Source organism: Drosophila virilis, unplaced genomic scaffold (genome assembly GCF_030788295.1).
Source record: "Drosophila virilis strain 15010-1051.87 unplaced genomic scaffold, Dvir_AGI_RSII-ME tig00000020, whole genome shotgun sequence".
NCBI classification, from domain to species: domain Eukaryota; kingdom Metazoa; phylum Arthropoda; class Insecta; order Diptera; family Drosophilidae; genus Drosophila; species Drosophila virilis.
The window spans coordinates 1-13,772 of NW_027212788.1; the positions used below are offsets into that span (position 1 = coordinate 1).

Genomic DNA, 13,772 nt, shown 5'->3' on the forward strand with positions numbered 1-13,772 from the left:
ATCTGAGATACAACTAGACTGACAGAAACCTGTTGGGAATTATAAAAGCGGAACGATCTACTAAATGTGGCTAAGTACTAAAGTTGTACTTAAAATATATATAATATATTTATCAGATAATATCAGTACTTGAGAAAGTTACCCGTTCTTTTCTTACTGAAGAATAGCAAAGCATAATATTCGATAAACATAAATATATATTTTGACAATTTCGGCTAAAGTTGAACCGACTGACTCATTGATTCCACTTGTAGATCGAATTTTCCACAACTCCTTCCTATTGTAATAATTTGATCCAAGAGTAAAATTTAGTGAAAAGTTAAGCTTCCTAGCGATAAATGTTTGCGTTTATCACCCATCAGTTATACTATTTATATATGGATACATCTATCTGATCTCTAGTATTGAAGATTTAATTATATATATATATATATATATATATATATATATATATATTTCTGTTTAAACTAAATGGTTAGCTTTTGCGCAGCTTATCTAGGAACTTAAGTAGTAAGAGAGTTCAACCCTTAAACCAAATCCAACATCATGTTAGCTTAAACTTGTCAAGTATAACTGCAAGTGTATATAGATTTCGGTGCAAGTTCAATGCTTGCTCGGTAGCCCGTTGTATTTGTGGAATTGAAAGGAAATGGGGAAGAAGCAGAGTCGTGGACTGTTACCAGCCAGTTTAAATATAGTCGGAGAATGGCTAAATATATAAACAAAAACAAAAATATTTTCTTGGCGAATTTTGAATTCGCCTAATTCGACTCGTAATATCCATAGATTAGTCATTCCAACTGGCTGTCTAGTTCTAAGCCCCGACATACATACATATGTATATATATAGATATCATACATGCGAAATTTATCCATATCTAACTATATGTAGAGATCTATATAGAGCGCCAATAAAAGCATATGGCCTCGCTGTCCTATTTGCGACATAAATCTTGTCCATTCTTTTACTCTGCAGTAAAACAACATATAACGCAAATATATGTACATATGAATATATGTATGTATATATGTAAGTGTGTGTGTTTGGTTGGAAGAGAAGAGTATGCCATAAAACGTAAACATGCCCCACTTAGTTGCTGCTAAAAAAAAGCATAAAACCTAATTTAAATGGATGATACCCTGCAATGGGCCTAGCGACAGGGCTGGCCTGCGATGCCAAACTCCCCCCCAGCCGAGTTGCATACAATTCGTAATTGTAAATAAACAATTTAGTTACTTGAATTATGCTCAGTACATGGTCGTTGGGGGGGGAGGGGGGCTGAGTGCGTTGCGCTGGGAAATATGACCAAAAATAGAAGTGCGAACCGTGGAATTTTTCATTGAAGGTGCAAACGTGCGCGAGAGATTCGAGCTGCGAGCTGCGAGCTGCGAGATGTGCGATTGAGATGTGAAATATCGAAAATAGAAAATGAATTTATTACGACATACGAAAAACACGAAAGTTATGAAAACCAAGAAAATTAGAGAATAGGCAACACAACTAGAAGCGGGGGGCAGTGGGCGCGCGTAAATGGGAACGAGGCAAACGAAATTAATTTTCTAAATCCCCCCACGACCTAAAAAAAAAACAAGTAGCAGCAGCAAACGAAAAGGAGAAAGACGAGCAGCGGCAGCCGAATATGCGCGCTCTCACGCACACCCGCACAGGCAGACAGCAGCGGCAGCAGCAGAGCGTGTGAGAGCGCGTGAGAGCGAGAGCGAGCACGCTGGAGCAGCAGCCTTGCCTTATACGGCACTTTTGGACTCTGGGCAAGCAACTCTGCTTCGGCCAGACGTTTTGTTCGTACGTTCACACGAAGGCGCCGCCCGATTGCGATCTGCATGCTCGATCATGCCGAACTGCTTTGTTGCACGCTCGCGTTCTCGCATGCTCTCTCGCTTGCGCCACCAGCATTTGTCCAAAGGCGGCCCCCCCCTATGCTAAGGATCTATTTTTAGGCGTCGCTGCCGTTGCCGAAGGTGGGCGCAGATATCCATGAGCGAGCATGTGTTGCTGTATTTGTAGCTGTGTCTGCATGAATATCTCTAGCTATATTTGTGTTCTTGTTGTTGTTGTTGTTGTTGTTTCTGTTGGTATTGCTTTTGATGCTATGCTGCTGCTGCTGATGGCCTGTACAGGGGCTGAGGGGGCTGGCGGGGACCCAACGGCTGTGACGATGTTCAATTTTCTTGAACGCCAAGACAAATCGCTGCTGGTATAAAATCCGTGTACCAACGCGGGGATACGTTAGTCAGTCAGTTGTGTTCCAAAGCGTACACATTGCCGTATTTCTTGATTTAAATTCACCCGTGGTACCGTAATACAAACAAACCCCAGACAAAATGTGTGACGATGAGGTTGCTGCTTTGGTCGTTGACAATGGTGCGTATACCGAAAAAAAAAGAAATGAAATCAAAGAAAATAGATAGCTGGACAACTATTAACGGATAGAGAAACGGATTATACACTTTATTTGTGGATTATATTTTCAAGGATCAATCAGTGCAGTGTTCAAAAGTGCAACACACAAAAGATGTGCATTAACAAAACTTGAGCAAAACTAATTTGCGAATTTTCACAATAACAATTTCCCCAACAAACATTTTCCAACACATTCCCCAAAAGAATTGTGATATTTTCGAGAAGAACAAAAACTTCCCTAGAAATCCAACAAAAATGTATCTACACATACTTCCACTGAACATTTTCCAAAGATTTTGACATAGTTTCTCAATAACAATTTTCTGAACAAATAAAAAAGATACACATGTTATCCAACACATTCCCCAAAATAATTGAAAATGGAAAATTCCAAATATTTCAAGAAATTTCCCTTGATCACATTTCTAGAGCACTTTGCTCGGGAGTCATCCCCTAAATTTGATCAGTTGGAAATTATCTCACATTTTTTTGGGAAATTTCCCACGAAGTACTCTATCCGTTTGGGGTCGCCCTGATTTGTAGTTTTTTTTTTCGTATTTTTGCTAACGGACGTTTGGTTTGTGTCTTTGCTATGCAGGCTCCGGCATGTGCAAGGCCGGTTTTCGCCGGTGATGACGCACCCCGTGCCGTCTTCCCCTCAATTGTCGGTCGTCCACGCCACCAGGGTGTGATGGTCGGTATGGGCCAGAAGGACTCGTATGTCGGTGATGAGGCTCAGTCCAAGAGAGGTATCCTCACCCTGAAATACCCAATTGAGCACGGTATCATCACCAACTGGGATGATATGGAGAAGATCTGGCATCACACCTTCTACAATGAGCTGCGTGTTGCCCCCGAGGAGCACCCAGTCCTGCTGACTGAAGCCCCCCTGAACCCCAAGGCTAACCGCGAGAAGATGACCCAGATCATGTTTGAGACCTTCAACTCGCCAGCCATGTATGTCGCCATCCAGGCTGTGCTCTCCCTGTACGCCTCCGGTCGTACCACCGGTATCGTTCTGGATTCCGGTGATGGTGTCTCCCACACCGTCCCCATCTATGAAGGTTATGCCCTGCCCCACGCCATCCTCCGTCTGGATTTTGGCTGGTCGCGATTTGACCGACTACCTGATGAAGATCCTCACCGAGCGTGGGCTACTCTTTCACCACCACCGCTGAGCGTGAAATCGTTCGTGACATCAAGGAGAAACTGTGCTATGTTGCCCTCGACTTCGAGCAGGAGATGGCCACCGCTGCCGCCTCCACCTCCCTGGAGAAGTCTTATGAACTTCCCGACGGTCAGGTGATCACCATCGGCAACGAGCGTTTCCGCTGCCCCGAGTCCCTGTTCCAGCCTTCATTCTTGGGTATGGAATCTTGCGGTATCCACGAGACCGTCTACAACTCGATCATGAAGTGCGATGTGGATATCCGTAAGGATCTGTATGCCAACATTGTCATGTCTGGTGGCACCACCATGTACCCCGGTATTGCCGATCGTATGCAGAAGGAAATCACCTCCCTGGCCCCATCCACCATCAAGATCAAGATCATTGCTCCCCCAGAGCGCAAATACTCCGTATGGATCGGTGGCTCCATCCTGGCTTCCCTGTCTACCTTCCAGCAGATGTGGATCTCCAAGGAGGAATACGACGAGTCCGGCCCCGGCATTGTCCACCGCAAGTGCTTCTAAGCATCTACTTGCTAATCATCTCCAGCGTCTGCCTAGTGGCCCATGCCTTGTCTTATGCCTGGCTCTGGGTCTACTTTGCACATACGCAATCCAACAACAAGAAGAACAACATCAAACACATCTCCGAACATCCGAGATGCCCAGCCATCTGTTTTTTGAATGTCATTTAACCAATGTGTCATCATCCTTGGTTCCAGATTATTTTTTGTACTGACTGAACACTTTGTAATGAAAACGAACCCCATTTAATTGTTTATTTTGTGTGTTTTCATCAATGTTAACCATCTGATTATTTTATTAAGAAACGCCAGCCTCTTGTTTTGTATAGAACATCCTTCAATAGTCTAAATGGGTCTATTGCTACGAAATATAAAATGATCGCATGAATGTAATTTTAATTAAAAACAAATGAATTTATAATTATTTATAAATAAAAACGATTTTTTAGATTTAATTCTTTTCTAAAATCTGATGATGATGATGATTTTCACAACGGGCAGGGCATGGGGCGTAGGCGGATCAGGGGCTGGGCGGGGTTCAGGCTCGGCTGGCTTAACCGTGGGAACTGGCATCCATATGGCGAGCTGCCTGTCGCTGCCTGCTCTCGTTTCTCTTGGCGAATGTTTCCGGATTTCTATTTTCACAGGCAACTCGAAAAACTAGAAAAGCTTTTCCGTCCGGTTCCAGCCGGCTGCGTTTCATATTTCCCATGCTTTCTAGAGCTTTCTGGTCAGTTGCCTAATCGTGGCCAAAAATATTTTCGAAATGCTTTTGCCCCCACGCCTGTGTATTCGAAAATTCCAAATGCTCTTCGGATATTTTTAGCTGAGAACAGCGGCATTCCAAAGCCAAAAGCATATCGAGAAATAGCATTTGTTTATGCACAGCCCGATCTGAGGAAGAGTAACTCGATAGGCCATGACGCAGATAGCTCAGAACGGAGCAAACATCGCCAGAACATGGCAAAGATCAAAGCATTGGATTTTCGTTAGATGAATATGTGACAAGGCTAGACGACTGTGAGAAATACCCTGCAAGCGTCTTACACATTGTTATACATATCGATTATGTATATAATACATATATACATATATTCCACATTTAACATTCCAAGGATCTGATTTGACGCTTAACTCGTAACGAGGAATTTCAAGACATGGCTAGACGACTATATTATACCCTGCATATCCTTTTCAGACATTGTTAGACAAAGAACATATATTATAAAAATATAATATGTCTATTGCATTCTAAGGATCCGATATGTCGCACAACTAGCTAGCAAAGAAATTGGCATCTTGAATAGGGCTAGAGGACTATGGGAAATACCCTGCAAGGAAGTTGAGGGATTGTTCGAATCTCTAAACAAAAATTTTGATATATTAAAAATATAGAATATTTCTTTTGCATTATGAAGAGTTGATAAATTTGACTAGCTAGCAAAGAGTATAATGAGTATAGTTTAAGAAATACCCTGCCAGCAGTTCAGGAATGGTGAAAATTATAAATTATTAAAGAATTCAAGAAGGAACCTTAAGTACGATGAAGTGCTCATATAATGCTGAGTTCCTAAGCTACCCCATATAATTTAAATTACAGGGCATTAACAAGCTGACAATTTTGACAACAGATTAAACAAATTGGCGGCTATATAATGCACCAAATGCAAAGCAGACAAATTACCAAATGCCTAAGAGCTGGCATTATGATCTATCTTGAGTACAAAAAGAGAATGTTTTGCCACAAATTGTGGCTGCAGCAGGGAATATACACACACGCAGACAGTTTGTCAACGTTGGGGCGTTTAATTAGAACTCGATCTTCATGAATGAAAATTGTGTTTGGCGGCCAGATACGTGTGCATCTGGCAACTGCAGACGATGGCCAATTAATGGGCGCCTAATCTGGCAGTTAGCCAGCAAAAAAATGAAAAAAGAAAATGATGGCTAAAATGGGCGCAAATTGCTGGCCGATCGAAGTCGAGTTCCTGGCTCGGCCGGCAACGGCTTGCCACATTTTCTCAAGCGAATCACTTTACAGGGCGCTGCACAACAATGCGCAAAGTCAAAGTCAAAGTCGGCGACGTTGTCAAAGCCAAATCCAAATGCAGAGCCAGCCCATCGTACAGCCCAACGACAACCCCAAAAAAGTTTCGGCCCACTAATCAATTTGCAACAAAAACAAAAATAAACACGCACACAATAAGCGGGCACGTCGAAATAATGCAATTTTCAGTTTTATTTAATTTCCATACAAATTCGATTTGAAATTCATAATAAAGAGCACAAATACACTCGTTGCCCCGTTTCCACACGTTTCCACCCGTTCGCCCAAGTTTCAAGTATGCCACACAGAACGGCCCATATGGTCAATTAGTTTATGACTGGCGCGGCACAAAGCACAATGAGGAGGGCATCAAGTTCTTCAAGAAGCTTTGCGACCGCCTCATGCACACACACACACACACACACACACACACACACAGTCGCACACGCACACACGCCATCGCACACACATTGTTTTCACTTCAATTATTATCGATGCCACCAAATATGAAAAAAATACCGAGCTTGTGTATTCGCTCAAGCGTATGCAAAGTACTCCTGAGACTTAAAACCTTTTTAAAATCGCATATTTTGCATGCTTAAACTTTAATTGCACTTAGATGCCACAAATGTACATATAAGATAATGAGCTAGTCTCCTTTGCAGATGGAAGATACGAAAGCGATATGCCATACAAATGATTTACCACAATTATTATTAGCTGCGTATACTTAAGCTAGTTTACTTTGTCGCTTGCAAGTTGGAAGATAAGAAAGCGATATCAAAAGCGATAGGCAAAAGATACTTTGTCAATTTCTTTAGCGACAAGTGAATTCCTGGTATGACTTATTTGCGCCATGAATATTACCAAGTTATTAACTCGTATATTCCATATATCAGGGGGGGGGGGAACCCTTTTTTGAGTTTCATATTGAGCGTTAAATGCAGACTGCATAAAATTGCGCGAACAAGGCGATTTAATTTGATTGATTTCAATTTGGCCCACTCCAATTTGGGCGAGAGAGATTCGAGATTCGCAAGAATAATAAAAGCGTCACATTTGATTGCATTTTTTGTGTGAAATTGGGCTGACAATGTGCGCTGACCAAATAATACAAGCGGAACCCATTCAACTGCGAACTGGCACACACACGCACACACAAAAGGGGGTGCATCAATGGGGGTGATTGGCATTTGTCTATGTGTGTGTGTGTGTGTGTGTGTGTACAGGCACAGCCCACACCCGCTCAGCGGAGGCTCTTGTCCGCGTGCTGTGTAAACGTGTTAGGGCTGAAATAAAAAATTGCACTTTACGCAATTTATGTGCAAATTTCTGCAATGACTTTAAAGCGTGCGAGTTTGATGGGTGGGGCGGGGAAGGGTAGTGGGGGCATGCAAAATGCCATTATAATCGCGCGCTAATTGACTCTAATCGACTGGACATGTGCACAGGGGTTGTTCGAGCTACATAAAAGCAGCCCAAAAATATATTTGAAGACTTGGCCACAATCCTTAGCCCGGCCGAGAAACGAGAAACGAGAGCTGAGCAGGTCTTTGGCCACTTGATTAGTTTCAGCCAAATGAGACTTAAGAACACTTCAGCTCGAGTGCGTTAAATCTGGCCATTATGCTAGCCAAAGTGCCCACAAATTAGTGCGAGTAATGTGTCTATTTAACAGCTATGGGCGATATTTAAATAAGCCGCCGGCTGAAAAGGCGACAAGAGCCAACAAATTGCAACAATTGCGGCGACAATCCGACGGCCCGAAATCCCATATACACACGCACACACGCACCCATTGTGCGCTTCTCTCACACACACACTCGCACACATGACACCTTTTTGGCTAATACCTGCCCGGCACACGGATAGGTGTCTCTGCATACAGTTGGAAAAATAATTATGCGCCTGATTTAACTCTAAATGGTTGATAATTTGTGACAAATGGCACTGTATTTCACACACTCCGGCCCGAGTGTGTGTGTGTGCGTGCGTGTATATTATCTGTGTATTTTTTTAAGTGCTTTGCACTTGAATTTTACCGTTCTTTTTTTCTGGGTGCGTCCTTGAAAGGACATTGTTGATGGCAACGCTAACAGCAAGTTTGACATTCGCATTGGCAGTTGAGCAGAAAATCTGCCCGGCAAATGGCTTCGCTCATCGAATTATGAATAAATGTGTGTTGACAGCCACAGAAACAAACAACAGGCACGAGTCGGGTGTGCTGCACTAGCAGTTGCCCTGTACGGATAGCCGTAGCTGACAGATATTCGATTACATATTGTGATATGTTTGGATTTCTTCAAATTATTTATACCATGATTGCTTACTACAGATACTTTTGTATCTCCGAGATATAATTGTATCTCAAATATACTATTGTATCTCAAATATACTATTGTATCTCAAATATACTATTGTATCTCCGAGATACATTTGTATCTCAAAAATACTATTGTATCTCAATATATTTAAATGACTGCTTATTGCTGATACTCTTGTATTTCAAAGATACTCTTGTAATTAAATGATAAATGAGGTCCCATCTTAAATAGACTGAAGATTAATCAAACTTATGCAAAGATACTTTTGCTAGCCAAATTTAATCGAGACAAGCTCCCTTTAGTTCTTAAGTCTCGCTCTTTTACATCACAAATAAAATATCTGACCCGGCCACGCCTCTAAAACTCAATTCGATTGCTTTGCGAAGTGGCTGAAGGGCTGATAAATTTATAGCCACAGCTAAGGAAATGGGCAAGGAAATTCGCATTTATTATAATCGCCGCATAATCATGGGAAATGCGAAAAGTGAAAAGAAAATTGCTGTCAATTTCCAGCGTCAGTTTACCCAATTGAGCACAATTGGCGTTTTGTCATGCCTACGCAAGCAGATCAAAAAAGATATATATACACATATATACATAGTATAAAAAAGTAAAGTAAAATAAAATTAATTTGCCAAAGAAGAAGGCGGCAACAACAATGCGACAGTCGCTGCTCAAACATTGCAATTTGTGGCGCGTTTCCGGCTTCCGCAGTTAGCGCGAATGAGCAGCAGCAGGACGAAGGACGAAGAACGAAGAACGAAGCAGGCAGCAAGTCTGCCTGCGCGTCTATCAGACAGTCGGAAAATGGTGAAAAGGACGCGCAGCTTCAATTGTCATCAAATTCGTTTGATGTGCTTTCTGTCGCATAACAATTTTATGCCCATTCTCACACTCTGCCTCCCTCTTTCTTTCTTTCCCTGCGCTACGATTAGCGGGCACTTAGAGCAGTTAAGAGTTTCATTGAGTTTATTAAATCAGGCGTAATAATTGGGCCAATTGCGCTCCACTAAAATTGACTACATTCTCGACCTAGAAATCGATGCGGCATGCTTCACATTCGATGCCAGTTCCAGGCAGGCTATGCCTTAAGCATAGCCCAGTTCTTATATTCAAAATTCAAAATTCACAGCTCACAGCTCGAGTTGAAGACGTAAATTTTCGGTTTTTTGGTTTAGTCAAAATGCCCTTCGCCGACGATGACTGGCGTCTAAATGCCACAATCAATCACATATCCAGCGAACTAGGCAAGTCACAAGGAAATAAATATTAAATATATCAAAATAATTATTTTATGTAGGACTTAGAAAACTTGAAATAATAATAATAACAAAATTAATTATAATTGATAGATACTTTTGATACAAATTTATGTTTATGTCAAATTTCTGTTTTTCTTTTATATTTCTGCAATGCGCAGAGCGCACACATTTGGCCCGCTCTCCCCAGCTGCTGCGGGAGTTGGACAACATCAAGGAGACCTGCCACGAATTGGGCCAGCCGGAAAGTTTTCGCTTAAAGCAGTACTACAATGAGGACGTCTGAGGTTCATCGGGGCGCAAAAAGGGAGCGAAGGAAAATAAATAAAAGAAATGCATAAACCTATCCAAATCACAGGAAAGTCATCAGCGACACCTGTCGAGCTGCTCACCTGGCAATTAATAAAACGCAACGAGTAACTTGGTTAAAACAAACAAACCGAAAGGCGATAACAACTGACACGCCAGCCGAGAGGCAGCAGAGGCAGGCAACAGAAACAGTTTACAAATTGCGACAAAAGTTACGGAAATTTAATTAAAATCAAATACATTCATTTGCCAGCGCGCTTTTTGGTAGGACCAAAAAAGGGGGCCAAAATGAAGGGGGTAGCGAATTCTCAGTCAGGTGTGACTTGATAGTTTATAGCACGCTTCACGAAGGGCGAGTGTGTGTGCGGGTGTGTGCGGGTGTGTGCGGGTGTGTGTGTGTGTGCTTGTCACTAGTTTTCCGCGTCGTTGAATAAACAAAATGTAAACAAAGTTTAACAGCAATGACACAGAGCACACACACATATACAGCAAGCACACACACACACACACACACACACACACACCTTCACACTCACTCGGCTCTAACCCCACCAAAAACTCACACTTGAACAATTGTTGTTGCTGCTTTTTTTTTTTTTATTAATATTATTTATGAGCCTGTGGTTGTATTTTGAATGAATGCCTAGAGTAAAGGTGTATCTACCAACACACACAAACACACACACACACACACACACCTACACCAACCTGCCTTGCCATCATTTACAGCCAGCAGCTGCTCAATTTCACAGCGCACACATTTGATTAACTTAATTTAATAGTATTTTGTTATTTTTCGTTTTTGTTGTCACTTTATTTAATACTCGTGTTCGTGTGCTTTTTGATATATTTGTTTGTTTATTTAATTTATTAGCATTATAAATAGGCACAGCTTGACGGTTCAGACCCAGTTTTTATTGCCCGTTCTGGGTCTGGGTCTGCAGAAAAGGGGTTTTGGGGTTTTATTTCGTATAATTGCCGACGCTCTCCATTCGATTTCCAATATGGAGCTTATTACAAATGAAGATGTATTTAAATAGACAGGATAAGGTCCTGGTATAAATATTTTAACTATGATTGCGACAATTGTCCAAAAATCAGCTGAGCCTTAGCTTGAAACTAAGACCAAAGTCTTGAATGTATGAAACTAGCTTCATGAGTTTAAATCTCATCAAAAATTATATAATATTAATTTGATAGGCTGGATCCATTACAATTTACTTTTATTTAATTCCAACCACAAAATATGCATTATCTATATCTTTGTCTATTTCCATTACAAGAGTATCAATATCAAAATGCACAAACTAGCCAAGGTGAGGCCTTAAAGCAGATCCTTTCATAAAACTGCCTGCAAACAAAGGAGAGGTAAGAAAATAAATAAAATGTCGTCAATTATGTGTGTGTGGAGAGACGAGGCGACCATTGGCTAATGAGGACACAATTAACTGCACAATTGCCCAGCAGCAGAAGAAGAGACAGCAGGAGCAGGAGCTGTGATGGCAGCTGTACAGACTGGACAAGCTCTACCTGAGGTCCTGTCGAGGACTGTTGGCCAAAACACAGATAAACAACAAATCGTTTGACAAATCAGGCATGAAACCATTTTGGCAAAACGATAAACAAAAGCAACTCGGCTGCTGCTGCTGCTGCTGCTGCTGCTCATTCTTTAATCACAAGGACACTTAAGGACGAACAGCCAGGATCAGTAGCTCAGCTGCTGCGAGCGATAAATAAGGCACAGCTTAGCTCATTGAAAGTCAGCACAAAAAGGAAAACTTCACTTCACTTTCAACGCCGCCAAGGATAAGATCCTTGCGGCTCTGGGCGGCTCACTTTGAAAACGTTACAAAAAAAAAAGTATCGGGTATCGGATTGCGACTGTCGCCAACATGCTTACAGGGTATACAGGCGCGCATATATCCTGTCGGAAACTGTTGCGGTGATCCTCGTCGCGATCGTCGTGTCATGCGATATGCTGCGTAGGCAGCGGCAGCGTCTCAAGTCGGAGCAAATTACCGTAATTATCCTGCTGCAACAAAATGGCGCTCATTAGGCGCGCCTCCTTCAGCCGCGCCCACACAATGGGGCGCACAACGAGCCGCAGAGACAAGCGCTGCATAATTATTTTTCGCTGACAACTTTTTGATGAATTATATAATTTTTTAAGTGCACCACAAATGATGCGCCTGATGATAATGACAACGATGATGACAATGATAATGATAATGATGATGCTGATGATGTGGCAAGCACAGGCTGAAGGATGCGCAGGACGACAAGCGGGGCTGAAATGAAATCTGACTTGAGCATCTGTTGAGCGGATTTAACTTGTTTAATTACCGTTGTATTCAGTTTTCCACGCCCTCAACCTCTCTCTTCCCCCTCTCTCTCTCTCTCTCTCTCTTGCTGTCACCGTCGACAGTTGCGCTCATTACACGTCCAGCTCGTCAAAATGTGGGCAGCCTTTCGAGTGTGTATCCCACAACGCTTACCCGGCCGCACCCCCTTCCCTGCCCTTCCCCCCCCTCTAGGTAACTGTAACTGTTGCCATTTTAATGCGCTCGAGCTCAAGTGTCGTCCCAAAATTGATTTTCATTTCATTGTTCGGCCTCTGAAGAGGTTCATAAAACAGCAAGCAAAATGGCAATGTGCTTGATTATGTTTGATACACACACACACACACACACACACACACACACACATAGTAACTGAGATACAAGGTGAAACTCGCTTCTGGGCTGAGCTGAATGCAAATACTGCACACACAGTCACAAAAGCAGGAGCGAGACGAAGCGATACTCGACACTCAATTTCATAGAGCCAAAAAAATACGAAACTCAAAAGGCCACTTGATAAATTTCATATATTTATAGCCCGCAGAGTACTGCGCTGCATTTGCACACTGAATGAAATTCCTTGAACACACACACACACACACACACACACACACGAACACAAGGACATTTTGACGGGGCCCGCTCCAAGTGCCGCCCCGGCACCATACAGCTTGGCCAAACACTTGCACAAATAAAAGATCTACTTCAACTTATTGAATTTTCGTTGATAGAAACAAGATAAAATGCGACATGGCAATAGCGACATTTGAATACGCTTCTTATAATGATAATGATAATAATATTTATAATTATTATTGCTGATGCTAATGTTATTGCTAATGATAATGCCAATGTCAATGCAAAGGGAATCGTAATGACAATGATAATGATTACGATAATGATAATGCTAATGCTAAGGCTGATGCTAATGCTAATGCTATTGCCAAGCCGAATTCTAATGCCAATGAAATTTCTAATACGAAGTGCTTGATAATAATGAAAATGATTATTGATTTATATTAATGTATCTGTTAGACTCTCCAGATAGTTGAACAAATGTTATTCAAATGCTTATATCTGACAAGATATGCTACTTTCTTTTTTAAATAAAGCCATATTTAAATGGCATAACACTCTGGGTAGACAGTGTATAACGAGTTTGAGGTTGGATGTCTTTTGCTGCCCGTGCCCACAAAAGGCATTTGCATATGAGTTTTATGAAAGCTCCTTTGACAACGCTGACTGGGCCGCCTTTGTGGGCTGGTCCTCGACTTGCCGCATTTGTCAGTGACAAATCCGTTAAGTCGCGCATTTCGCTCATTACGACAATGATGATGATGATGCTGATGATGCTGATGATGATGATGATAATGCTGCTGTT

The 13,772-nt window shown here is 42.0% G+C and overlaps 1 pseudogene; it reads left to right on the top strand.

Annotated features, from left to right (window-relative positions):
• Window positions 1–2,251: 2,251 nt before the first annotated feature.
• LOC6635889 (actin-57B-like) lies at window positions 2,252–4,370 on the top strand (annotated as a pseudogene).
• The last annotated feature ends 9,402 nt before the right edge of the window (window positions 4,371–13,772 follow it).